The following is a 26,578-nucleotide window of genomic DNA, read 5'->3' on the forward strand; positions in this document are numbered from 1 at the left end:
GATCACATCCGTGCCTGGGGGGTGGGCTTAGCTATTAGGGAACTGGAGGCAGCTGAATCAGATGTTTTCTCAAGGTCTGTTTCCCAGTCTGTGAAATGGGCATGACCATAATTTTGCCCCTTGATTTGTTGTGGGGATTGAAGTAGGCAAAGTGTATTATTGCAACAGCTCATCCTGCACCAAAGTCTGGTGGACCTTATGGTTCTGGCCTGGGAGTTTGTCATTCCTGAATTTCGAACAGCTCAGCCTGATAAACCGACAATCTCACAGGACATGATGTTGGAGCAGAGAAAAGGTACTTTAAGGAAATCGGCTGGCTGGGGTTGGGGGCCCAGCCCGGCACTGACATGCTGGGTTACTACATGGGGTCACACATGTCCCCGGGTCTTGGTTACCAGCTGTATGGTGGGCTTCAGGCTGGAGCAGTGGTTTTTATCCAGGGCCCACCAGACTCACTGGGAAGCCTTTACTATACATGCCAGGCCCCAGACCGGGGATTCTCAGGCTCTGGCTGGAGGTCCTGGGAATTTGTATTTTACTTTGCTCTGTGACCCAGACTGGAGTGCGGTGGTGAGATCGTAGCTCACTGCAGCCTCGAACTCCTGGCCTCAAGCGACTCTCTTGCCGTAGCCAAAGTGCTGGGACTACAGGCATGAGCCACCTCACCCTACTGGTAATTCATATTTTAAATAAGGGTTCCAGTGATTCTGATGCCCACGACAGCCAAGAACCATGGGACCAGGGCCCCGTCTCTAGCCCCGTCTCACCTTTCCTATCCAGCAGTTCAGGGAAATCTTGCGAACACGTTGCACTAGGACTCGCGTGCTCGGCGTGTCCCTGTGAGGTGGGGATGGGGAAGGGTGGTTATTTCTGCCCTTCAGGTGCAGGGGAGGAGACCGAGAAAGGCAGGCCCACCTGGCCCTCCTGGGAGCCGAGTCCCATGACCTCTGGGCGGTCTCCAGGCTGAAAGTCTGAGTGGCAGGTGCTGCCCAAGGCTGGAGCCGGCAGGAAGCTCTCGGGAGGGCAGGTGGCAGAGGAGAGAGCTTTGCAGCCCCCCAAGACTGTCCCTGCCATGTGGAGGAACCGAAGTTCCTGGAAAGCTGATTCTCGTTTGTTAGTCCTCTTTCTTTTTAACGACTTCACTAAACAAAAATAAAAACCAACCTCCTGTTTGAGAAATGTAACTTAAGAGTTTCTATTATAAAGCACCAAAAAAATACTAATAGTGGATGCATGAGTTATGGGTATTACTTTCTGAATATGGAACATTATAATTTTGCATTTAGCCACTTTAAATTATTTAAAAAAATAAGCTTCAGTATAAATACATTAAAAATATATATCGATATCTATCAATCATGTGCTTTAGAGTTGGACAGACTTAGGATTAAGCCTTCACTTTGCCATTAATTAGCTGAGTGACCCTGGGCAAGTTACTTAACTTCCCTGTGTCTTAGTTCTCATAAATTTAAAATAGAGAACAATAAAATGCACTTCAGAAGGTCGAAGGGGCAGATTGTGTTTTCCGGTGATGGCTGAGGTGCTGTCTCCCATTCCACATGTTCTTCATACAATGTGACCTTGACAGTCCTGCCGTCGAGAGATGGGGACCGTGTCCCCTCTCCTGCAATCTGGCCGGGTTGTGGTGTGGCAGAAGTGATGCCAAGTGACCTCTGAAGCTGGATCATACAAAGGCCATGCACCTGCGCCTTGTTCTCCTGGGATGCTCACTCTTGGATTCAGCCGCCATGTTGTGAGGAAGCCCACGCCACACATGTCAAGGGACCACATGAAGGAGCGGCCACATGTAGTGTTTCAGCCAATGTCCCTACTGTGGTCCCAGCTGACGGCCAGCATCCACCATTGGACCTGTGAGTGAAAACACTGCCAGGTGATCCTGGTCCCTACCCCTCAGGTACCCCAGCCTTCAAGTCTCCTGCTGAGGCCCCAGATTCTGTGGAACAGAGAAAAGGTGTCCCTACTCTGCCGGACAAGAATTCCCAACCCCTAGAATCTGTGAGCATAAGAAAATGGTAATTTTTTTTTGTTTGCATTAAATGGGGAGTTGTTTACTGCATAGCGATAGTAACTGGGATGATTACTATGAAAAGTAAGTAAGACAATGCGTGTAATGTGTTTAATCATCACATCCACCATTAGAGGGGCAGGTTTTGAAACAGACAAGCAGACAAGAATGTAATAGGCACGTAGAGAGTTTCAACAATGTCATCAATAAGCTTGATTTAAGCGGCATTTGTAGAATGCAGCACTCAACAGTTAGGGAAGACACGTCCTTATCAATACTCGGGAAACATATAAAACTGGACCATTACTAAGCCATAAGCAAGTCTTAATAAATCTAAAATTATTGATGACGTAGCTCATTCCATCACTCAACAAATGGTTATTGAGGGCTTGCTGTGGTCCAGGCATCATTAAAGGCACCCAGAGACAGCAGCGAACCAAAGAGATCAAGGTCTCAACCTCCTGTCATCTTGATTCTCAAAGGAGACAGACAATAAGCAAAAAATTTGGTAAATATCTAATATGTTAGGTGGCAATGACCATTATGGAGACAAGGAATAGAGCAGGATAGAGAAGACAGGAAGTGCTGGGTTGGGCTGTAATTCGATATAAACTGTCTGGGAAGGCCTCTCAGAGGGTGACATTTGAGCAGAGATCTGAAGGAGTGAAGCTAGCAGACATTTGGGGGAAACCCAGAACAATCTAGATATCCGAGGAGGAGGACAGAGCATGTGCAAAGGCCCTGGGGTGGGCACATGATACATGTGTAAGAGCAAGGAGGCCCATGTGGCTGGAGTGGAGGGACCTGGAAGGCGGGGTGGGGGCGGGGGGAGGGCAGAGCAAATTATGTCACTGCCATGCAATGAAGTTAGAAATTAATAATTAAAAACCCTAAAATGCCCTCACATGTTTGGAAATGTAAAACTATTTCTAAGTAACTCGGGTCAATGAAGAAATCATCACGGGAATTTAAGTGCTCAGCACAGTGCAATAACCAGTGCGTAACAGAGCAAATCCCTTATCACCTGAGGAGACAAGTGGGTGGGGCCCCTGCCGGTCACATAGGAGCCCAGTCCTAGGCATTTTGAGGCCTAGGAGGCAGGTAAATGCTGTTGCTACGTAAAATACAGGATGTCCAGCTAAATTTGAATTTCAAGTAAATACGAATAACTTTTTAGTATAAGTATGTCCCATGTACTATTTGGGATATACTTAGGCTAAAAACTATCCATTGTTTATCTGAAATTTGAATTTAACTCAGCATCGCGTGGGAGAGTGTGTGCATGAGAGAGAGAGAGAGAGAGGGAGAGAGAGAGACGTGTCACCCTAGCAAGGCACTGCCCGGGTGTGGGGCAAGGACCCGAGGGTGGGCCTGAGCTGCATCTGCCCCTGGCGGCCCCAGGGGTCTGTGGAGAGTGGGCGATTCCTGCAAGAACCTTTCTCTCTTTCTACGTCCACAGGGCCCTGTTTCTCAGCCCTCTCACAGGTGCGTCTGGGCAGCAAAGGGCCCCACCGTCCCCGTGTCCGAGGGACAGGCCTGCCAGGCATGCGCGACGCCAGGACCGGGCACGGGTGTGACTCAGCCCCCTGCCCAGACCCTCGCGCCCCGCGGGCCCCCAGGCTCAGCCGCGTCTGCTCGTTGCTGCTCCCGCGGGCTGCCAGGCCCAGGCTTTGAGCCCAGAGCCTGGGGACCTTCGGGGCTCCGCGGGCCGCGTGGTGGAGCGGGGACATCTCTGGAGCCAGAATTACATCTACCGGGGCCCACCTTTTATTTTGAAAGACGAATGAAAGTGCAGCCCAGAATTTTTTAAACGGGGGCGGGGACCCACCTGGCATGACCTCAGATAAGTCGCGTAACTGTTCTGGCTTCCGTTTCCTCGTCTGTACGGTGGCCCGGCGACAGACTGCGCGGGTCCACCCGGCGGGGGCCCGGACCTCCGCTTCCTGCAGGGTTGGCTCTGAGGACCGTGGAGGGACAGCCGGCTCTGGGCGGGGACAGGTGGGTCTTGGCGCTGCCCTTGCAGTGCGCCTCGCACTGACCGGGAAAGGTCATTTGTAAAGGACAGTGGCGGGGTGGGACGCTCATGAAGATCGAGAACCCCAAACTTCTTTTTCCTCTGCCGCTGTTATTGAAGCCTCTTTGAGCCTCAGTTTCCTCATGTCGAGTAAAAAGTACTTCCTCATGGGGTTAGGAGAACACACCTGAGTGTGGTTGTGGCCACTGTCCTGACTCAGCGGGAACTTGCGGCTGGGACCACTGTGGCTGCGGACATCTCCCCTCAGGGCCTCAGGGGGTCCTGCAGGACTTCTGGAAGGGCGGAGGCGGGGGTGGGGGGGAGAGAAGCAAGCTGGTGGAGGGCCCCCTTCCTCTCCACCCTTCTTTCTGGGCGTGTGCAGATGCAGGGGACAGCCGCACTGGGAATTATTTTATTGGAGAAGTCCCCTGCAGAGAGTTCTAGAGAGTTCCAGAGGGGACTGGCGGGTAATTGTGCTGGTGGCCAGTAATCGTCTTTTCAAGTCTTTCCCTATACATCTATGGGGGATCTGATGTTTTTCTGAAACATCCGAACCAGCTGTTTGTAGCAGAGTCACTCAGGCTTCCACTCTCTTCCATGCAAATCCAGCCCTCCTTGTTTTTGCCCTTATGTTTTAGTGTTATTCTCCATCCTGCAAAGTTGAAAATACGTGTAGGGGAGTAGTTCTCAGACCTGGCTGTGCCTCAGACTCAGCTAGAGGAATTTGTTTTAAAAATGCAGACTCCTGGGCTCCGCCCTCAGCTTCAGGTGGTGACCTGCTTGGGAATCTGCCTGTCGACATGCTCGTTGGGCCTGATTCTGATGGGCCACCGAGTCCAGGAACGGTTTGCCCAATCTCACTTTTCTTTTCATAATTTCTTCCTTTGCTTAAAGTGGAGTAATTGTCCCTGAGACCATGGAACAGGCGGTATCAGCATCACCTGGGAACTCACTGGAAATGCAAATTCGAATCAGACACTCTGCGCTGGGGCCCAGAAACCTGTTTAACAAGCCCTGCAGGTGATCCCGACATCCGTGGTGATAGACTGAATATTAGATTTAGTTCTTTAATTCAACTGGATTCTGATTTGTGGTGTGGTTCTAAACCCGTTTATTTCCCCCAGTTTGTTAGGAAACAGTTCCCAACTAAATGGTTCTTCACTTTCCCACATTTTGAAAGCATTTATTGAGCACCCATTGCATGCCAGGCTGGCCTAGGTATAGGGGCTATAAAGACACTTCTCTGCCTTACACAGCTGGGAACCCAGGGGCGAGTGAGACTCATACACAAGGACTGAGGTATGCCATGCACTGCGACCTAAGAGAGCTGGCACGGAGCTCCGTGGGAAACCAACGCTGGGAGGGAGGGAAGGCTCCACGGAGGAGCATCTGGGATCCGCCTGACACAGGACAGACGCACACGCAAGGACTGCATCCCCTCCTTAACCTGACTCCTGGTGCCCAGGTGTAGAAAGAAAATGCCAGCTCCCCTCATCTCCCTTCTGGCCCCCTCAAAGCAGCGAGTGTTGACTACTTGGGGTGGTGTGTCCTTTTCTGGTTGGTACAGATATATCCCAAACCTAGCCGCCCACTCACAGGGTGTCCAGCGCAGAACTCTACAGCGTTTTGTTTTTCTCTCTCAAGGATGTGCACGGCCATCCCGCCAGGGCCGTGCTCAAGGCTGACACTCGTCCTTACCCCACTCCGTGGCGTGGAATATCGTGATTCAGTCAACTGTCCTCCCATTGGCCGACTTCAGCTTGTGTCTAGGCTTTGGCCATTTATGATAAACGGGGTGTAATTTTGACAGGTAGGAGCCGGGCGAAGTTGGAGGGAGTCTACCTGCTGCTCAGAAGAGGGCAAGAAGGAAAGGTGGAGACTTTTCAAAGTTAGTAACAGAAAATCCACTTTTATCAAGAAAGAGGGGACGACACTGGTTTCTGGTAGGAATGAACTTGATGGGGTCTCTCCAGCCATCTGATTTTGGGCGGCGCCCCCCGCCCCCTATATTCACATGATCTGGGACCCGTCTCTGGGGCCCAGGGAAACAGCCCATTGCCACCACCTGTCTCTGGCTCGGCGGCACCCAGCCCCAGCTTTCTGCCCCCAGCCTTGACTTCCCTTCATTCCCAGCCCCTGTGGATTTCCAGGGAAATCACCTCCACGCATTTCCATTAATTTGCGCCAGAGTCATCAAAGGGGGTTGTGTAAGAAATGTTGGCAGCCCCAGGACGCTCTGGGAGCTTCAGATCCGGTCTTTTTCGCAACAGGAAGCCCTTGCTTGCTCAGCATAAACAAGCTCAAGCGCTGCCCGCACCTCCCCATCCCCTCGAGGAACAAGTTTACTTTGAAATCCACAGCAAAGGGTTCGAGGTGTGGGCTCCTTTTGGCAAAAGTCTTAATTCCCATTATTTTAAGAGTCTGAACCCATTACCCTCCCCGCTCCCATGTATGGCTTAATAAAAGTCACGTGTGAGCGGGGATTATCTCTCATTCAGACAGAATGAAAGGTCGTTTGTGTGTCCTCAATTCCCATTGTCCGGGAGCAGCCCCTGGGGAAGAAGGGGCGCTGTGGATAGTGGTGTTGCAGTTCACACAATGGCCACCAGAGAGAGCGCGACGCCTTGAGAACCGCCTGGGTCCTCTGCATTCAGGAAGGGGGAGGCCGGCTGGCTCGCAACCCCCGTGTCATGTAGGAGTTGTCGCCTCCGCATGAGCGGCTAATGAGATAAATTGAGAGGTTTCTTCCTGGGAATTTGAGAATTTCAGGAAAGAGACGTCCAATAATGCAAACATTAAGTTCTGTAAATAACACCGCCGGTCGGCTCATGAGTGTGGACCTAGTCTGCTGTAATTGACATTTAAGGCTCTAAGCGGACAGTGGACACAGGCTTGTTTCCCGGCTTAATGAGTAAGTCAGAACCTGCCTCGGAGGTCCTGTTAATTATTAAAAACTGATCTTTGAGCAGGGTTGTAAAGAAGTGACAATTAATATTTTGGTCCCCAGAACCTGTTTGATAATTATCTTCAACTGTCTACAGCAGCCATAAAGAGACCTGTGTGTACCTGCGCTGGGTAGAATTATGGACGTGGGAGCCCAGGGAAGAGCGGCAGGTGGCAGCGGTGGCTGACATAGCTGGGTTTCCTCTGGAAAGACTTCCATTCCCTGTGGCCCCACGCAGGACGCCGGCTGCACCTGGCACTCAAGTCAGGGCATCACAGGTGTCATCTCACATAACCTTTCTGACAATCAACAAATCGATCATACCATTTTACAAATAAGGAACTGGATTAGAGTACTTAAATATTTACCCAACGACCTATAACGGCAGAGCTGGAATTTGAATCCAGGTCTACAGGCCTCCATTCATTCATTCCCTTGTCCATGCGACATATCTAGTGTGTGCCCTTGGTTCCAGACAGCATGCTAGGTGACCGGGATCCAATAAGGAAGACAAGATCCCTGCGCTCAGAGAGCTGTGTTCTAGGCCGGGCGCGGTGGCTCACGCCTGTAATCCTAGCACTCTGGGAGGCCGAGGTGGGCGGATCGTTTGAGCTCAGGAGTTCGAGACCAGCCTGAGCAAGAGCGAGACCCCACCTCTACTAAAAATAGAAAGAAATTATATGGACAGCTAAAAATATATATAGAAAAAATTAGCCGAGCATGGTGGCGCATGCCTGTAGTCCCAGCTACTCGGGAGGCTGAGACAGGAGGATCGCTTGAGCTCAGGAGTTTGAGGTTGCTGTGAGCTAGGCTGATGCCATGGCACTCACTCTAGCCTGGGCAACAGTGTGAGACTCTGTCTCAAAAAAAAAAAAAAAAAAAAAAAAAAAAAAAGAGAGCTGTGTTCTAGGGAGGGACGGCAGCCTGTCAACGAGTAGAATAAGAACCAAGATACTTTTGATGGGTGCTCTAAAGAAAAGAAAGAGGGAGATTTGATAGACGGTATGGGGTGGCCGTGGGGAGAAAGACTTCTTAAAGTAGGATGTTTGGTGAAGGTGTCGTGGAGAGGGGCGCAGTCGAACGAGACCTGAGGGTGAGCAGTCTCCATCCAGGGGCAGACGTGGGAAGAGCGTGGCAGGTGGCGGGCCCAGCCTGTGCAAAGGCCCTGAGATCGGGGCAGGCTGGCTGAGGCGGGGTAAGAGAAAGGAGGCCGGGGGGTTGGGGCACAGTGAGCGGTCTGGTGCGATGCGCTGAAACTTGTAGGCCCTGTGGCCCTCGCCACTGCACCACGGGCTCCCCTGAAAAGTCTGCACGTCAGAGTCCGGCTTTCCCGGACATATGCGCTGCTGTCAGATGCAAGATGAGCCCGTGGCTGGATTCCAGCTCATTTCACCTTATTTTATTTTAAACATTTAATTCCTCCTTGCTGGTCTCCATCGTTCCCAAAGGAAGACCCAGCTGCCAATTCCCTCTTTATTCCAAACTCTCCCTGGGTTCCTCCATCTGCTTTGGACCAGCGTAGAAGCTGCCGTCTCCAGCCCTGCCAGATGAAGCCCTACGTCTTGTTTAGCCTCGCTGGCGCTCCGACGCCAGACCTTCCGGTCAAGGGCGAGCCAGGCCTTTGGGACGACCACGTTGCTGAGGAAAAGAGAATTCAGCCACGTGGAGGTTGGAGGAAAAACGCAGGTGACGCGTGCATGTGTGAGGATGGGGACTGGCGCGTCCACAGGGGGAGGGCGGAGGGAGATGCCCTCACTGTCCGTTAACAGAGGCTGGCAAACTAAATTTTGGTCCCTTCATATAAAGGAACAACAAGCAGCCATGAGAATAATGACATAGGCCGTATTCATTGACCCGAGATGATGAGCAGCGCATATGGCTGAGAGGAAGCCGCAGTCCGGAATAAAGACTGTCGGGTGTGGTTCTGCGTTTGAAAGGACAGCAGCTCCTTGCTTGTGAGTGTGTGTGCAAGACAAGTTGTGAAGGAAACAGAAAAACGCGGCCAGTTATCACATCTGGGTGGTGGGATTTGGGCGGCCTTAACAGATTTTATTTTCTTGCTTATAACCCTTCAGTGGTGCCCACTGTTCTAAGGATGAAGCTTTGCAGACCACACAAGACATGCTCACGAGGCCTTGTGTTGGATGACCCATCCCTGCCCTGCCAGCCTCAGCTTCGCGCTCTCTCTCTCCCCCTCTCCCTCCCCCCTTCTTTCCCTCTTCTGCCATCTTTTTTTTTCTCAGCTAGCCTCAGCTTTGCAGCCTCAGGGCCTTTGCACAGGCTCCTGCCTGACCCCACCCACTTTGCCTTTGCTGCCTCTCCTTCCCCTATCAGCTCAGTCTTCATTTCCTTAGAAAACCTGCCCTGACTCCCCCAGGCCAGGCTTCCCTGGCCTTGAGCGTCTCTCCTGGAGTCCCTGCCCACCCACAACTGAGCCAAAATGCCCAGTCATTCTCTCCTGCCAGGATATCAGTTCCAAGAAGGTGGGGATGATGCCTGGTACTTGCCAGTGTCCGCGGTGTGTACCACAAAGCACTTGCTTCAGAGCTTCGTTGAGTGAATGACACATCTACTTTTCTATATGGTCTGCATTTTCATAACTAGCATTTAGTCCTTTAAGAAAAAAAATTATTTTTTTTCTGACAACGTATGATGATTGCAAGAATGTAAAATAACTCAGAGAATGTTAAATCATGCCCAATTATATCATTTTTTGGGGATCAGAACACAAAAGCCATTCTTATTTGGGGAAAAAAAGAAAAGAAGTGAAGGCAAGACATTTCCATATCTATTTCTTTCTTGACAGCGAGGGTGTGGTTGAATGTGGACTCTGGAGTCAGACTGTCTAAAGTCAATCCCTGCCCAGCGGTGCTCTCCACCAGCTGTGTGACTTTGGGCAGATGGCTTTCCCTCTCTGAGTCTCAGGTCACACCTATTAAATGGAGATAGTAGTAATGCCTGCCTAGGACTGTTGCGAAGACTCAGTAAGATAATGCATGTAACGTGCTTAACACAGGGCCAGGGAGTGCGTAAAAAGTGTTCAATAATAAATATTCATGCAACCGCCCGCCCGTCTCTCCCTGGCTAATACGGAGCCCAGAATTGATCATTTAACAGCTCCATGAGAGCAGAGGCATGGTCTGTTTTGCTCCCTACCATAATCCAGTCCTAGGATGGTGCCTAGTGTATAGTAAAAGTTCAACAAATATTTCTTGAATAAATTTGAAGACGTTGATGAGCCTCATAAAATGCTTGTCAACATTACTCATTTTTCTTAGGCTGCAGGATTGGGAAAGGTCACGATCATTTCTTTTTTCCTCTTTATTTTAGAAGCAGCAGTTTTCAGAGGTCAAAATTTTGGAAGTAGAAACTGAAATTTTGGATTTCAGGTTTGGTGAGCAGTAATTGAGGATATGCATTGCGCCAGGTTGGTGGGCTGAAATGAGGTGGTCCCCCCTGGCACGCTGAGATGCAGCCTCACTCGCCCAGAGCGTGGGTGGGGCTCTTCTTAGCCTGTTGCTCAAGGCCAGGGGACCAAACTTGACTGCTGTGTCACTGCCAGATCCCTGGGAGTCCATCCGGTGATGGGCGAACTTCAAGATGCACCCTGCTTATTCTCTTTGGCCTGATGAGTTAGATTCAAAATCTTCATTGAAGGTCTTTCTTAATATCCTCTCTTTGCTTCTATTTGGAGACAATTCCAAAGGGAATCTGTATCTAGAGGAATCTTCCATAGAAAACAGTAAGAACCGGCATATCGGTAAAGGGCTCCAACCAGAATTATGGTCAGTATCCAGTTAGGCTCTTAAAGGGACAGTTGGTTCTAAACTCTTTCCTGTTCATCAGGAAAAGCTCACTGTCCTTTTTCTCTTTCTTTCTTTCTTTCTTTTTTTCTCTCAGGAATCCATGTTGGCAGTGTCCTTTTTTATATTCTAGGCAAAGGTAAATTTAACCTCTGTTAAATTTCCTAAATTGTGCCCAATGGAACTAGGGTTCTATAAAATGTTGTATTAAACCAATTAAGTAATTTTAAAAAGTAACATACATCTAACATTTATTACATATGTACCAAGTAATATAAAGCACTGTTGTATTTGCTGAATCTGTGTTAATTCAGCCGATTTTCATAATGTCTCTATGAACTTCATCCGTTTTCATCTTCATCTAGCAATAAAGAAACTGAAGCACAGAGAGGGTGACTAACTTCTCTGTGGTCACACAGCCAGTGACTGAGTCAGGATACGAATGTAATGCTGGTTCCAGAGCTTGCATTTAACTGCTGTGTTCTGCCACCTCTTAAATAAGTTTGGGGTTTATGACAGCCTGAGTTGGACACACTTAAGCAGGGTTTTGTGTTGCAGGACTTCTCAGAGCCTTTAATATGCTAATGTGTATTGTGAGCCTCCAAAGGTGGGTGGAAGAAACCCCATTTTTCAAGTTCCCTTGACCACAGAACCCTTTTTCCCACCACTTCCCATTATCATCTTCAGGAAATAATGTTCCATAGAACATTGAAAAGGGAACCCTGTGTGTTAGGTTAGGTTATCTTGACGGTTCCATTGGAATTTGTTTTTAAAATCAATTCCCAATTGAAGAGTTTTGTCCTGGGAATTGAATGGAAGCTCTAAAACCCAGTCTAAAACTGAACATGATTTTGATTCCCTACCTAACTGCTTCTGTTAGTAAATTTGCTGGTTTTACTGAAAAAGGGACGGAGTTGGAACTCAGTGGAGCCTGGGGATATTTAGGAGATTTATTTCTGGCACTGCCTCGAATCCCCTCCTGTTTTATCCTGGGGAAACATTTGCTGGTCTGGTCTCAGCTGGTCTGGTGAACAGGCGCTCGCCCCACCCCGAGCTTCCTGATGGTGAGATGAAGACGGGGATGTCGGGGGCTGCCAGGGCGGCTCCCCTGCCGGGACAGCCAGGCCCAGCTCTCTGCTCTGTGCTGGGGGTGTCCACACGCCTTGGGAGAAAGAGCATCCTGACCACCACCCGGTGACCTTCGGGCCTGCGGGAGGACTTCACGCACACACGGCCACACTCGCCCAAGCCCTGGAAGTCCTGATTTCAGTAAATCCCAAAATACTTTATTTTCTTGTGAAATGTTTGGATTGAGATCGGCTGAGTATTACTGAGAGGAAGACTTGTTTTGATTTCCGGGCAGTGGTCAAACTTTAGCTCATCAGACGTGGAGGGCGTGTGGAAACACAGGCCCGGGAATGCGAATTTCTAGCAAGTTCGCAGGTGGAGCTGCAGCTGCTGGTCCGGGATTGCACTTGGGGAATCACTGATGTCAGAGTTTCTTGATGAGAGTCACCTCGTTTGAACTCTCCGCTCTGCCATGAAAAAAAAAATTATTGAGCAAGAAATTCACATATCATAAAATCAACCATTTTAAAGTGAACAGTTCAGTGGCATCTAGTATATTCGCAATGGTTTGTATCCACTACCTCGATTCAGTTCTAGAACATTTCTGTCATTCCAAAGTAAATGCCCTTTCCCCGTGAAGCAAATTCTCCCCATTCCCTCCCTCCCTCCCCAGCCCCTGACAACTGCCTGTTTGAGTTCTGTCTCTACGGATTGGCCTGTTCTGAATATTTTAGATAAATGGAATCATATGACATGTGACCTTTTGTGTTTGGATTTTTCATTTAGCATGAGGTTTTTGAGGTTCACCCATGTTGTAGAATGAATCGGTACCGCTTACCTTTTGTATACACCTATATAAATATATACACACCACAATGTATTCATTCACCTGTTGATATCTGCCGTTGTTTTTAGCTGTGTGGAGTTGACCAAGTTACTTAGCCTCTTTCAGCCTCAGCTTTTTCTATGACCGTAATAATAGTAGTTGCTCCTTTGTGGAATTTTGAAGATGAGTGAGGAAGTGCATGTGAGCTGCCTGGCACGATTGCAGGCCCATATTTAAAGCCTCAATAAAGGGAAGCTACTGTTGTTAATACTCTGTTAATTTCATGTTTCTTAGAAGTAGAGCCTGCGATAAGGATTTTCATGCAAGTAGCTTATCTGGGAGGTAATCCCGAGAAACATCTTTAGGGGAGTTGGGAAGTGAGCTGGGGAAGGGAAGGAGCCCATGGAGATTGCGTGATCCAGCCAGCCACCGCTGTGGGCACCTCTGAGAAGCCGTGTACAACGTGCACCCGAGTCCGCCCACCGAGGGGCCAGGGGCCTGGGCCATTGATATGGTGGCTGCCGCTAGGCTAGTCGTCTGCAGAAGACGGACCTGGGGATAGGGCTGGGCGGTACTCGTTCTCCAGAATTTGGGCCAGAACAAGGTGTGGTGGTTGGAGAAAGCCCGCAGGTGAAGAGATGCGGGTGTGGCCACTGCAGCCGGGCCTGTGTGATGGCCCTGGCCAGGCGGGGAGGACGAGGGCTGCCTGCTGGCAGCGTCCACCAAACTCTCTTACCTGGGCAGTCTGTTCTATCCAGCACTCAACACTCCTCTCTCCCTCCTTCCCGAGTCACTCAGGCCCCTCTGTGTCTGCTCCGCCTCCCTGATCAGAGAGACAGAGGGTGCTGGTGCCATCAGGACAGTCTAACGCTCGCTTTTACCTGCGTTTCTCACAGAGCCTGGCACGGTGCCTTAACAGTCGAGGCTCCCTCAGCTGACCCTGCTGTAGTTACCTCCCGAGTAGCTGCTGAGGAAGATGCCCTCAGGAAAGCCCCCTAAACCAGGCCCCCGGCTTGCCCAGGGCACAGCACCCCCGCACGTCCCCTCCTCTGACTGAACTACCACTGCTGAGTATAGTGAGCTCGTTCCCAAACCTGTTTATGCCAGTTGTGATGAAATTTAGAATAAATCGATTAAATTAAATGGACTAAATAATAAATGAGTTAAATTGATCATCATGTCATCTAATTAGACACGAGTGCAAAAATGGTCCATTTTTAAGAAAACTAAGATGAATGCTTTGGCAAGATAATTTGTTAAAAGAAATTTGCTGCTGAATTAGATATGGGCATGCCAACTGTAAAATATTGAAAAGTTTTGGTGAAATTTAGAAGAATCATGCATTCAGATGGCTTTGAAGTGCCTTTAGGTTCTCTCTCCTTGGGTAGACACTGTTGATTGGGTGACTCAACACCTGTTTCCAACCTTTTTCCTCTTGGTCTGCCTGTATTACAGAGGCTGTGTGGAAAGCTAAGTGTATCAATTCCCAGGTTTCTTTGGAGCTGGATATGTCTATGACCCAGTTTTGACTAAAGAGTCAGTGGAAATCTGATGGAGAGTGGGGTGGTTCTGAGAAAAACTTGCTTTCCTGATATAAGGGACAGATGTGCTTCACCTTCTTCCTGCCTTGAATGTAGATGTAATATCTGGAGACACAGCAATCATTTTGTGATTATGAGGCTGCAAGCCAACATTGAAGGCTATTGGAATGGAACAAAAAAGTTGCTTAGGTCTTTTATGGAATCATGGAGCCACAGCATCAATGCTGGAATGTCTCTACCTTTAGACTATTTATTTATTTATTTATTTTTTGAGACAGTCTCGCTCTGTTGCCCAGGCTAGAGTGAGTGCCGTGGCGTCAGCCTAGCTCACAGCAACCTCAAACTCCTGAGCTCAAGCGATCCTCCTGTCTCAGCCTCCCGAGTAGCTGGGACTACAGGCATGCGTCACCATGCCCGACTAATTTTTTTTTTTTTCTATATATATTTTTAGCTGTCCATATAATTTCTTTCTATTTTTAGTAGAGATGGGGTCTCGCTCTTGCTCAGGCTGGTCTCGAACTCCTGAGCTCAAATGATCCGCCCACCTTGGCCTCCCAGAGTGCTAGGATTACAGGCGTGAGCCACCGCGCCCGGCCTAGACTATTTAATATATATTAATAAGATGATTAAATGTCTGCATTGTTTAAGCCATTGTTAGTTGCAGCCCAAAGCATTTCTAATTAATGCAACCTCTTCAAAGAACTTGAATCCAAAATTCATAAAGGGTGTATTATGGGTGTGGTTTGTGCAAGAAAGATGATGTGCCAACTCCAATTAGGGGACCTGTCCTCAAAGGCATTGATCATTCATCAAAATGTTGGCTAGTGGTGGTCTAGCTACACGTTTTAGGTTAAAATAGAACGTTATGTTCTGTAACCCCAGCATAACGTGAGAAAAGTTTCAGGCAAACCCACGATGGGAGATGTTCTATAGGATACCTGGCCAGGGCTCCTCAGGACTGTCCAGTTAGGAAAAACAAGGAAGCCTGGGAAACTCTCACAGTCCAGAGGGGCCGGGGGAGACATGACAACTGAAGGCAACATGGTAGCCTGGAGAGGATCCCAGAACAGAAAAAGGACATTAATGAAAAAATTGGTGAAACTCAAATAAAGCCTGGAGTTTAGTTAATAGTGATGTAGCAATGGCAGTTTGAGTTTTGACAGATAATGACAATTTGAGATGTTAATGATGGGGGAAACCAGGTGGGGGGTAGAAGGGAGCTCTCTGTCCTGTTGTTGAAACTTGTGTGTAAATCTAAAATCACTCTCAATTAAAGAGATGATTTAAAAAAATACCGTGTATGCATTTTTTTTTGTTTTTTGTTTTTCTCTCATTTGGAAAGACTCTTGATTAACTCACCAACTACCAGCCATTGGAATAAGATGTGAGGGCTTCTGTGGCACTTACTGGTGTGGCTTTGTGGACCAAGGGACGTTTGACAAGTGACGTTCTCTCTCTCTAGTCCGTGGTGCACAGCCGTGCTACCATAGAGCCACTCTTGGTTTAAAAAATTATTTCATTTATGTATTTAACATTTAAATCGATATTATCTCTTTATTTCAAATGGAAATAATTTAACTTATAATTTAATTATTTTTACTAATTTAATATTTTTAATTGTATCATACGGGGAGAGGAGATGAACGGATGTGGTGGTCAGCGTGGAAGTCTGCCATCTTTGCCTGGCCGTGGCTGGTCCACGGGGGATGTTCCTCTTTTCTTGGGTCAGTGTAGGCTTGGGGAGCTCGTCCTGCACAACTCCATTGTCCCCCGCTAGGTGGGGCTGGGCAAACGACCCAGGCCAGTCAGACACGCAGTGAGTGGCTTAGGGCTCAGGTCGGGCGCAGGCCTTTGCTGGGGTTCCTGGGAACGATGCCCTCTTTTTTTGGCCAGAGATGCGCAGCTGCTAGTTGTGTTCCTGGAGCTAGTGACATCTGTTCCATCATCAGAGCAGACGCCTGCCTGGCAATGAACCCGGAGGAAAGCAAAACCCAGACTTTGAGATGAGCCTTCCTAACATTGTTTGAGCATCTGGGATCCAGCCATGTTCAAATCCCTGGACTTTTCTGTGGAACGAGCCAATGAATTTCCATTTTCTCTTTTTAAAGCCATGTTGGGTTGGAGTTCTATTTCTGTCACTCTCAACCACGGGAGTTTTGTTGAAGCAGTGGTCACCTTTGCCCTCGATGAGTCCGTCCTTCTCTGCCCTCCCACTGTCCTGAGCATGAAACCACAGGCTTCTTGCTCTTGCGCAAATTCCTGACTATTCTGGGTTAGCATCCTAGCTCTGCCCTTTTCTGGCAATGAGCACGTAATAACCCAGGCAAATTCCTTTATTTCTCAGAGCCTCAATTTTCTTGTTTGTAAAATGGGAAAAAAGACCCCCACCTTGATGGGCTGTTGAGAGAATGAAATGAGATAACACATGTAAGGCATTAACACAGTTCTATGTGAAACATTCACATTTTAGTTATTTTTTTAATCACTGTTACTCTCAGTAAATGGAAAGGTTATTGCAGGCAGCAGTCCTATCTTTTTTCTCTTTGCATCGCCTGGCGTAGAGTTGGCGGTTGAAAACATTTAAGAAGTGTTAAGGTCCTCTGTGCTGGTTTCTAGGAATAAAAAGTTGAGTAAGACACAATCTGTTCCTCCCAGTTCCTCAGGGCTAGAGGGAGCCATTGCCTGATTGCAGGCCAATCCAGGGCAAAGATAGACCAGACCTGAAATAACACAGGGCCAATTCATTAATGCCCTACGTGTTTACTGAGCACCTACTACAGGCCAGGTGCCATGCTAGGAGCAAAGCCTTCCGATAAAATAGTATGGGTCAAACGGCCTTTCTCACCTGGGTAGCTGCTACTTTTAGATTCAAACAAAAGCCAGTGGCATCAACATTATGATTTAAAAATAATTATTTTTATGATTATGCATGCTTTTATGAAAAAATGTTAATGCAGGCAAACATAATGCCTCTCTTGCCCCTGCTTCTCGAACTTGCAAATATCGATTTCCTCTTGCCTTTATTCTTTATAAAACAAAATCACTTAAGCCAAATTTAAGCCATTTCAGAATTGCAGATGTGCAAAATGTTTATGAGAAACATTTGACCTGATTTGTTTTACTAATTAACAAACAACCCTCCCCTGAACGGTATGTTTCACCCGATAGCACATTTTTAATCAAGGCATAAATTGTAGCAAACCAAGGTTTCTAAGAAAACCATAAACAGTCACCTCAACTGGAAGGATGGAACTCGTCACAACCATAACCCAGCGGGAACCTGCATGAGGAAAGTGAGAGTTAATTTGTGGCGGGGAATGAATAGTCAGTCCCCAATGAAACAACTTCCTGCCCTTTCTGGAAATGTGACAAATGGCCACGAGGAGATTACAGGGAGGCCCAATTGTCATGCAAGGGCTGGAGGGATTTAATGGCATAAAGAGCAATTAAAGGAGAAATAATTTGGAGAAAAAAGATGTCAAAGGTACTCATTTCCATGTGAGCCACAGCGCTTGGGCCAAGTAGCCTGTCTGCCTCACTCACGGCCCAGAAGGTGCGAGTGCCAGGGTCCTAGGGAGAGAATTCGCCTTCACCACCCAGGAATTGACATACCAAAGAGGTGTGAGCTCTGCCGGCCACAGGGCTGAGCCCTGATGCCCAACAGTGTACAGCGACGTGCACAGGTGAGGCTCGGGGGCCTCGCGGAGGTAGAGAGGAGAGGCTGTGCCAGGAATCCAACTCCCCTGGGCATTTAGGGAGAAAGAGGCCGCGTCTGGATTTAGGGCCATTTATATTTCAGGGCATTGCAGGGTTTCATTTCTAACTTTAAAAAGTTAGTCTTTGGTAGTTTCAGTTTATGCAGGTAGTTGAGAATATCCTTCTAGGGCTCAAAGTGGTTAAGATTCTGCATTAAAGCGGGAGCTTAGTTTGGTCTCTCTCTCTCCTTGCTCCTCTCCCTCTCCCTGCCTCCCTTTCCCCTCCCTCCTCCTTCCCTCCTTTCTTTCTTTCTTTCTTTTTTTTTTTTTCTTAAGACAGCGTCTCACTCTGTTGCCTGGGCTTGAGTGCCATGAAGACAGCCTAGCTCACAGCAACCTCAAACTCCTGGGCTCAATTGATCCTCCTGCCTCAGCCTCCCAAATAGCTGGGATTACAGGCATGTGCCACCATGCCAAACTAATTTTTCTATTTTTAGTAGAGACAGGGTCTCGCTCTTGCTCAGACTGATCTCGGACTTCTGACCTCAAGTGATCCTCCTTCCTTGGCCTCCCAGAGTGCTAGGGTTACACGTGTGAGACACTGCGTCTGGCCTCCTTCTTTCTTTGGGCAGGCCTCAGGTAGAATCTTAAATCTAAATGACAGCTAAATTTTTTTTTTTTGTTGTTGAGACAGAGTCTCACTTTGTTGCCCAGGCTAGAGTGAGTGCCGTGGCGTCAGCTTAGCTCACAGCAACCTCAGACTCCTCGGCTTAAGCGATCCTACTGCCTCAGGCTCCCGAGTAGCTGGGACTACAGGCATGCGCCACTATGCCCGGCTAATTTTTTCTATATAGATTTTTAGTTGTCCATATAATGTCTTTCCATTTTTAGTAGAGACGGGGGTCTCGCTCAGGCTGGTCTCGAACTCCTGACCTTGAGCAATCCACCCGCCTCGGCCTCCCAGAGTGCTAAGATTACAGGCGTGAGCCACCGCGCCCGGCCGACAGCTAAATTTTTATGAAGTAGATTTTTAAAAATCTTCCTACATTTCTGTTAATAAAAATTCAATCATTATGGAAATATATAACCTGAAACATAAATGTCTCTCATGATCACATTTCCCAGGGGTAATGACTTTCTGTGGTGGGGTGGATAGTCTTTCAAATTTCCACAAACTAACATATAGAAATGGTACTGTTCATACATCTTGACTTTGCTCCCTGTTGGTGGATATTTGTATCTGAGACGCCCAAGATCTTTGAACACCCTTGTGTTCTGACAATTTTCCACACACTTATCTGCTTTGCTTGCTTAGTAATCTGCCATGCAGACTTTTCCATACTGGGACTTGTGTTGTCCCATTACATGGATGTATCACTATTTTTTCACCCGTTCCTCACTGATGCACTGGAGTAGAATGTATAAATTTGGAAACTCTCTCTCTTTCTCTTTGTCTCTCTCTCTCTCTCCCTACACACACATATCCTAAAAAAGTTGGACTTTATAGCACTTCTCCATAGGGTGAAGGAAGAGAGAAATCAGTTTTTGTGTGTATGTGTGTGTATGCACACACACATACACGCATTTAGGATCTGTGCAGCTGTGCATGTATTCAATGGCGCTAGAATCTCTCTGTCCTTACATTACTTATATATGATTATAGATGTTGCATGGGTTATGAGAAAGCCATGCTGGTGAAGATGGCGAAGACGCTGCTCTTCCTGGAAAGCCTTGATAAATAAGAAAGAGGCTGTAGGTTGCAGATCCGTGCTTTGAGCTGCGTAGGAGCTAGATGTGCAGAGAATAAAGTGAGACCCCTGCTTGGATGAGAGGAACAGAGTAGCTGCAAGACCCTGATACTGAAGAGCAAAGTAGGTAACAGAAGATGTTAATAAATGATGTTTTAGCCAAGGCAACATTTTAGGAACTTGGGGTATAGGACAAAGGGTGTTAGGAAAGAAAGTACGGTTATTACAAAGTATGTTGAGAGGAAAGTTGGATAGAGAGACACGATACATAAAAAATAGTCCAGAAGTCAAAATAATCAGGTTTGATGCCTCTTGCCTAGTAGTTTTGGGGTAAAATTAACAAGCATATAGCACTCTTATGATAAATTCTTTGTTCTTTTCCCGTGACAGACATTCATAATCTATCACAGCCTCTTTTTTCTCTTTCAGCCTAGAGACAGCTTCACACATGTTCTTTCTTTATTGTTTTAGGCCAAGTCAAAGTGGTCAGAGTTGACTGGTGGGGGGAGCTGTTTGCCATCCCTGCTCTACAGAAACCTGCTCTGTGTGAAGGGCTGGATGTCTGGGTGGATGGGGCTCAGCAACGGCCTTGCCCTTGAGGAATTCTGCTGTTTCCAAACTTTTGTCTTCCCAGGGGGGAAAAAAAACCCAAACAAACATCATGGAATGGTGGAACAAGTGAAGAGTTTGGCATTATCCAGAGTTGAAATGAAGCCACTTATTAATTTGGAAACTTAAGTAAATTACCTAATTTATCTCGGACTTCTTTCATTTGTAAAGTAGGAAAAAGAATACCCCACAAGACCATAAGAAACATTACAAAGTGAACGGCACACTATTTGAAACAATGTAAGTGCTAGATAAACATTGTTTCCTTTACCATCCTCTTGTTTTTATTCCTTCCTAATACATTTCTTACCGTTAGGTTAATTTCATCACAGTGGTGTCTACAGACCTTCAGTGGCCAGCTCGTGCTGGTTTCTTTCTCCCCTCGTCCTGCCCCACTTTAGCCATTTGATCTGATTGGCAGCACTATCTCTCTCTGACCAGAGTCATTGTCCAAAGTGTTGGTCTCCGACCCAGTGGGCCAATCACAATAGCCCATTCCCTGGCTGCTGTGATTGGTCCATGAATGAACATGGCACTCAAACTGGTCCAATCAGAGTCCTTTCCTGAACTCACCTAAATTAGAGCTGGGAAAGAAAAGCTCCTGTTTTCTCTGGCCGGGGATTTAGGGAGGAGATCCTGGGAGCTGTCGCCTGTCATTCCTCTGTGACCTCTGGCATGTGACAGGCAGGTCTGTGGGAAGAGAGACTAAAGAGACATGCAGAGAGATGCAGAGACAAGAGTAAAGTGGGAAGCCTAGAGAGTTCCAGTTGGTGGCTTTAGCCATTCCTGGGCCCATACCCACGGCTGCTCACCCTGCGGTTTGGGAATGTGAGTCGGTAAATCGCCCCTTTTGTCAGAGCTGCTTTGAGTCATGGCTTGTGTCATTTGTGACCAAGAGAATGCTGACTAACAGAGTGACTAAGCATCCTGTGTTTGTCTATTTAAAAGGAGACTCCCTGGCTTAATGCAAATGTTAGAGGCAGAGCTGGGACATGGATTTGGTCCTGAAGCCACTGCCTTGCCTGATGCTTTTGTCCACTCTTGAGGACCACGCCTGTACCAGCTCAGGGCAGGACGGGAGGGCAGGGAGGGTACTGCATCAGCGTGAAGAGGAAGAGGCCTTAGCAGCTCTCTCTCTTCCTTTCTTGTTAGATTCTTTTTAAGGGACTACCTACTAAGAGAAAATATTCCTGATGTATTTTTATTGGGAGTGTGTAGGTTATAAGCAACAAATTCAATTTACTACAAAGAGAGGATTTATTGTAAAGATACAGAGAAAGGAACTGGGCCTCTGAGGCTCTGAGGCAGCTACTAATAATAATGAGAATAATACTACTTATCTAGAGCGGGGCTCAAGCAGTAGCCACTGCTCATTTCCGGTAGAGTATGGGAATAATGGCCTCGTATGGCTGGTTCTTCAGATATTTCTGGAGATGCTGAAATTTCGGATTTTTAAACTCTGGCTCCATTAAAACAAAACCACTTTGTGGGCCAAGTGAAAGATATACACGCTCCATCCAGACTGTGGGTGGGAGAGTTTGTGATCATTCGTAAGAGCAGTAGTCAGCCTTTACAGAATTTGTGAGTGATCCAAAATTTCTAATCTTCTTCATGGCTTTGCCACTTAAAAGGAATCCCCAGCCAAAATCACAAACAATGAAAGAAAAATTAGATAAATTGAACTTCATTAAAACTAAAAAATTTTGCTACATGTTCTCACTTATAAGTGGGAGCTAAATAATGTGTACACGTGGGCATAGGTGTGCAATGATAGTGGAGACCCGGAGGGGTGCGAGGGTGGGTGATGAGAAATCACTTAATGGTTACAATGTACTTTGTTTGCGGGATGGATACACTAAAAACCCAGACTTTACCACTATGCAACATATCCATGTAACAAAATTGCACTTGTACTCTTAAATTTATACAGAAAAATAAAAAAAATAAGAAATGTTTTGTTCAAAGGATACCAGCGAGAAAGTGAAAAGACAAGTCATAGAATGGAAGAAAATATTTGCAAATCATGTATCTGATAAGGGACTAGTATATAGAATACATGAAGAAATCTTACAGCTCAATAGTAAAAAGACAACCCAGTTTAAAAATGTGCAAAAGAATGAATAGATATTTCTCTTAAGAGGATACATAAATGGCCAATAATCACACAAAAAAGATGTTTAACAAGTCAAAACTATAATAAGCTACCACTTGATACCCATTATGATGGCTATAACAATAAAGACAAAGTGTCAGTGAGGATGCGGAGAAATCAGAACATTCATACACTGCTCTTGGGAATGTGAAATGGTGCAGACTCACTGGAAAACTGTCAGTTCCTCAAAAAGTGAAACCTAGAGTTCCCTGTAATCCAGCCATTCCATTTCTAGATGTACACCCAAGAGAACTGAAAACATATGTGCACAGAGAAGTTTACACATAAGCTTTCACAGTGGCATTATTCATTACAGCCAAAACGTAGAAACAAAGCAAATGTCCATCAGCTGATGAGCAGATAAACAAAAGGTGGTATATCTATACATTGGAATACTATTTAGCCATCAAAAGGAATGCAGTAGTGGTACATGCTACAACATGGATATACCTTAAAAACATCATGCTAAGTGAAAGAAGCCAGACACAGAAGGCCACACGTTGCACACTTCCATTTATGTGAAACGTCCAGAATGGGCAATTCACTAGAGACAGAAGTAGACAACTCACTCTCGGGGGTGAGGGGAGGAGGGTACGGGACAGCTCAGTGTCATCGTCTGTGCCTTTATCCACTTCTGAGCCTGTGTCCTGGAGAAGTTCCTAACAAAAGGGAACCATTTCTAATCAGGCTGACAATGTCCACCGTGGCCTCTCAGCTCCCCACATGCCATCAGTCCTGGGCTGTGATGACTCCACTTTCTTTGATTAATGGCCTTCAGGAAGGATTTTATTCCCGCTGGATTTTGACAAATTGTGGGATGAACTGAGGCCACAAAACCTGTTTTCTCTTGTGGCTTCAGTGAGGTTTGAACCCGGGTCTTCACAGATGAAAAATTACTTCTTTAACCCACTCCATCAGGAGGCTTCCCTTAATCTAATTCCTGCACGGCGTGATGCGAAATGGCTGCACAGCCGCTGTGGCCATCGACTATTCATCAAAACGCCCAGGACAGAGGGGACAGCTGCCCCGCCTGTGCTGAAAAGCCTCCCTCGGCTCAGCTGCGGCGTGTCAGAAGCCATGTGATCAATGAAGGCAGGGCCGTAAAGCATTCCTTTGAAACCTTGAAAGGAATGGGACATTTACAATAGTGAAATGGGATGTCGGGTATCAAAGGATCAGTCACTGTAGCTGTTAAAATCAAGATTTAGGGATTTATGTGCTCTTTGGTTATTTCCCCCCAACTGGTGAGGAATGAAATTTGTCATATGGCCTTTCCTATTGTTAAAACTCACAGGTCAAATGTTGTAAATCTTGTCTTCTTGCACCAGGAAGAATGATAAAGCAAGGAGCTTCTTTATTCAAGCAAAGAGTCAAAGAATTAATAATAGGTAGCATTTATGGGGCAATTGTTATGCTTCAGGCATTGTTCTAATGCTTTACACGTAGAATCACTAAGTCTGCACCCTAGGACATAAGTGCCATTATTATCCCCATTTTACAGATGAGGACACTGAGGCACGAGACGTTAAGTGACTTATCCAAGGTCACACAGGAAATGGATGGTAAAGCCAGGATACAAACCAAGCCTACTCTTAAACCACCCTGCTGTACTAACCCTGAGTGATGTACAGGGTTAATCCCACGTAAAAAGGTTTCTGTACTTCAGGACTTTTGGAGCTTTTAATATGTTAATAAACATTAAAAATCTCTAATGTCTGGATATAGGATATGGTATTTTTCAAATTAATTAATTGCCCAAAGTCAGGAAGTTTGTAATTTTGCAGAAGAGCTGACTCCCAAACCCACACAGTCTGGTGTTAGGGTCCAAATATTTATTATTAGCTATTTTGTCACACTAACTCTCAGCGTGGTCTCCTTTCCCCACCTGTTCTTGTCTAAAGTGATTCTAAAAAATGGGAATTGTGGATTCTAAAATCCATTTTAGGAGCCGATCCATGGCCCTGGCATAAGTAGACACTACCTGTTGGTCTTAGCAGAGGACATCTGTTGTTTTTGTCTGGTTGACGGCTATCAGTTTTTCTTTTTATCGTACTCCGGTTTTCCTTTGGGGTCCTACACTGTCCCGTTGCATACAGTCAAGGTGTCCTGCCATCTGTTGCTGAGGGGTGAGGACAGGATCTGAGCTAAACCAAGCAGACACTCCCCTGGGAATCTGAATTTTTTGTATTTGAGCCAAAAGACTCAAGTACAGATCTGGGGTGGCCTTGGCTGGGGTGACAGCCTCAGTTCTGCACTTCTCTTACCCTCTAGCAGGCTAATCCACCCACGTTTCCATGGCAATGGCAGAGGCAAAAAATGAGACAGCTCTGATACACAAGCCCATCTCACAAAAAACGAAATTCCAGTTTTTTCCCTCTTCTAAAAATACTTATTTTGAGATTATTATAGATGTACCTGAAGTTGTGAGAAATATAGCAAGATCCTATGCACCCTACCCAATTTACTCAGTGATGATAGCTTGCAAAGCTATGGTACAATATCACAACCAGGATAATAACATTGATACAATGCACCAATCTCATTCAGATTTTCCCAGATGTACTAATTTGTGTGTCTGTGTGTGTTTTTAGTTCTATATTCTTGTCATTTCAAGACTGCTATATAAATGGAATTGTACAGTATGTAACTTTTTGGGGTTGACATTTTTCACAGCATAATTCTCTTCATGTTCATCCAAGTTGCTGAGGGTATCAGCACTTTGTTCCTTTTAATTGTTGAGTATTATTCCATGGTGTGGATGTACTGCAGTTTGTTTAATCATTCATTAATTGAAAAATATCTAGGTGATTTCCAGTTTTTGGCTATTACAAATAAAACTGCTATGAACAGCTGTTTTTGTGTGAAAATCTGTACACAACAAAAAACTTGCAATGGCTACAAATAGATTGCAATTTCGCTGGAATAAATGCCTAAGAGTATAATTGTTGGGGCTTCTGGTAGTTGCCTGTTTAGTTTTATAAAAAACTTCCAGATTCAGAGTGGCTGTACCATTTCACAATCCCACCAGCAAAGCATGAATGATCTAGTTTCTGTACATCCTTGCCAGAATTTGGCTGTCATTATTTTTAGTATTTTCAAATTTTTTTAATCCAGCCCAAAACGTCAAGGTTGTCATTTTTTAAATCTTAGCCATTCTGATAGATGTGTAAATATATCATTGCAGTTTTTTTTTTTTTTTTTGAGACAGAGTCTTGCTTTGTTGCCCGGGCTAGAGTGAGTGCCGTGGCGTCAGCCTAGCTCCCAGCAACCTCAAACTCCTGGGCTCAAGCAATCCTCCTGCCTCAGCCTCCCAAGTAGCCGGGACTACAGGCATGTGCCACCATGCCTGGCTAATTTTTATATATATATATTTTTAGTTGGCCAGATAATTTCTTTCTATTTTTAGTAGAGACGGGATCTCACTCTTGCTCAGGCTGGTCTTGAACTCCTGACCTTGAGCGATCCGCCTGCCTTGGCCTCCCAGAGTGCTAGGATTACAGGCGTGAGCCACTGCGCCCAGCCATCATTGCAGTTTTAATTTGCTTTTTCCTAATCGCTGATAGAGTTGAAAATATTTTAATGTCCTCATATGTCCCCTGTACATTCTCTTTGATGAAATGTCTGTTCATGTTTTTGTCCATTTTTGAATCAAATTGTTTGTTTTTTCACTATTGAGTTTTGAGAGTTCTTTATGTGTGCCATACATTGTCAGATATATTGTCTCTAGTCTGTAGCTTGTCTGTCCATCCTCTTGACAGGGTCTTATGATGAGCAGATGTTTTTAATTTTCATGCTGTCCAATTTACCAATATTTCCTTTTATGGATCATGCTTTTGGTGTTAAGTCTAAGAACTCTTTGCCTATCCCTAGATCCCAAAGATTTTCTTCTACGTTTGTTCTAAATGTTTTATAGTCTAATTAATACCTTTTACAGTTATGTCCATGATTCGCTTTGAGTTGATTTTTGTAGAATGTGTAAGATTTAGCTCAAGGTTTATTTTTAGCCAATGGATGGCCACTTGCTTCAGCACCATTTGTTAGAAAGGCCGTCCTTCCTCTGTTGGATTTCTTTTGTACCTTCGTGAAAAATCAGTTGCGCAAGTTTGTGTGGGACTATTCCTGGGTTCGTTATTCTGTTCTATTGATCTATTA

This window comes from Eulemur rufifrons, chromosome 7 (assembly GCF_041146395.1).
Source record: "Eulemur rufifrons isolate Redbay chromosome 7, OSU_ERuf_1, whole genome shotgun sequence".
In the NCBI taxonomy this organism is placed as follows: domain Eukaryota; kingdom Metazoa; phylum Chordata; class Mammalia; order Primates; family Lemuridae; genus Eulemur; species Eulemur rufifrons.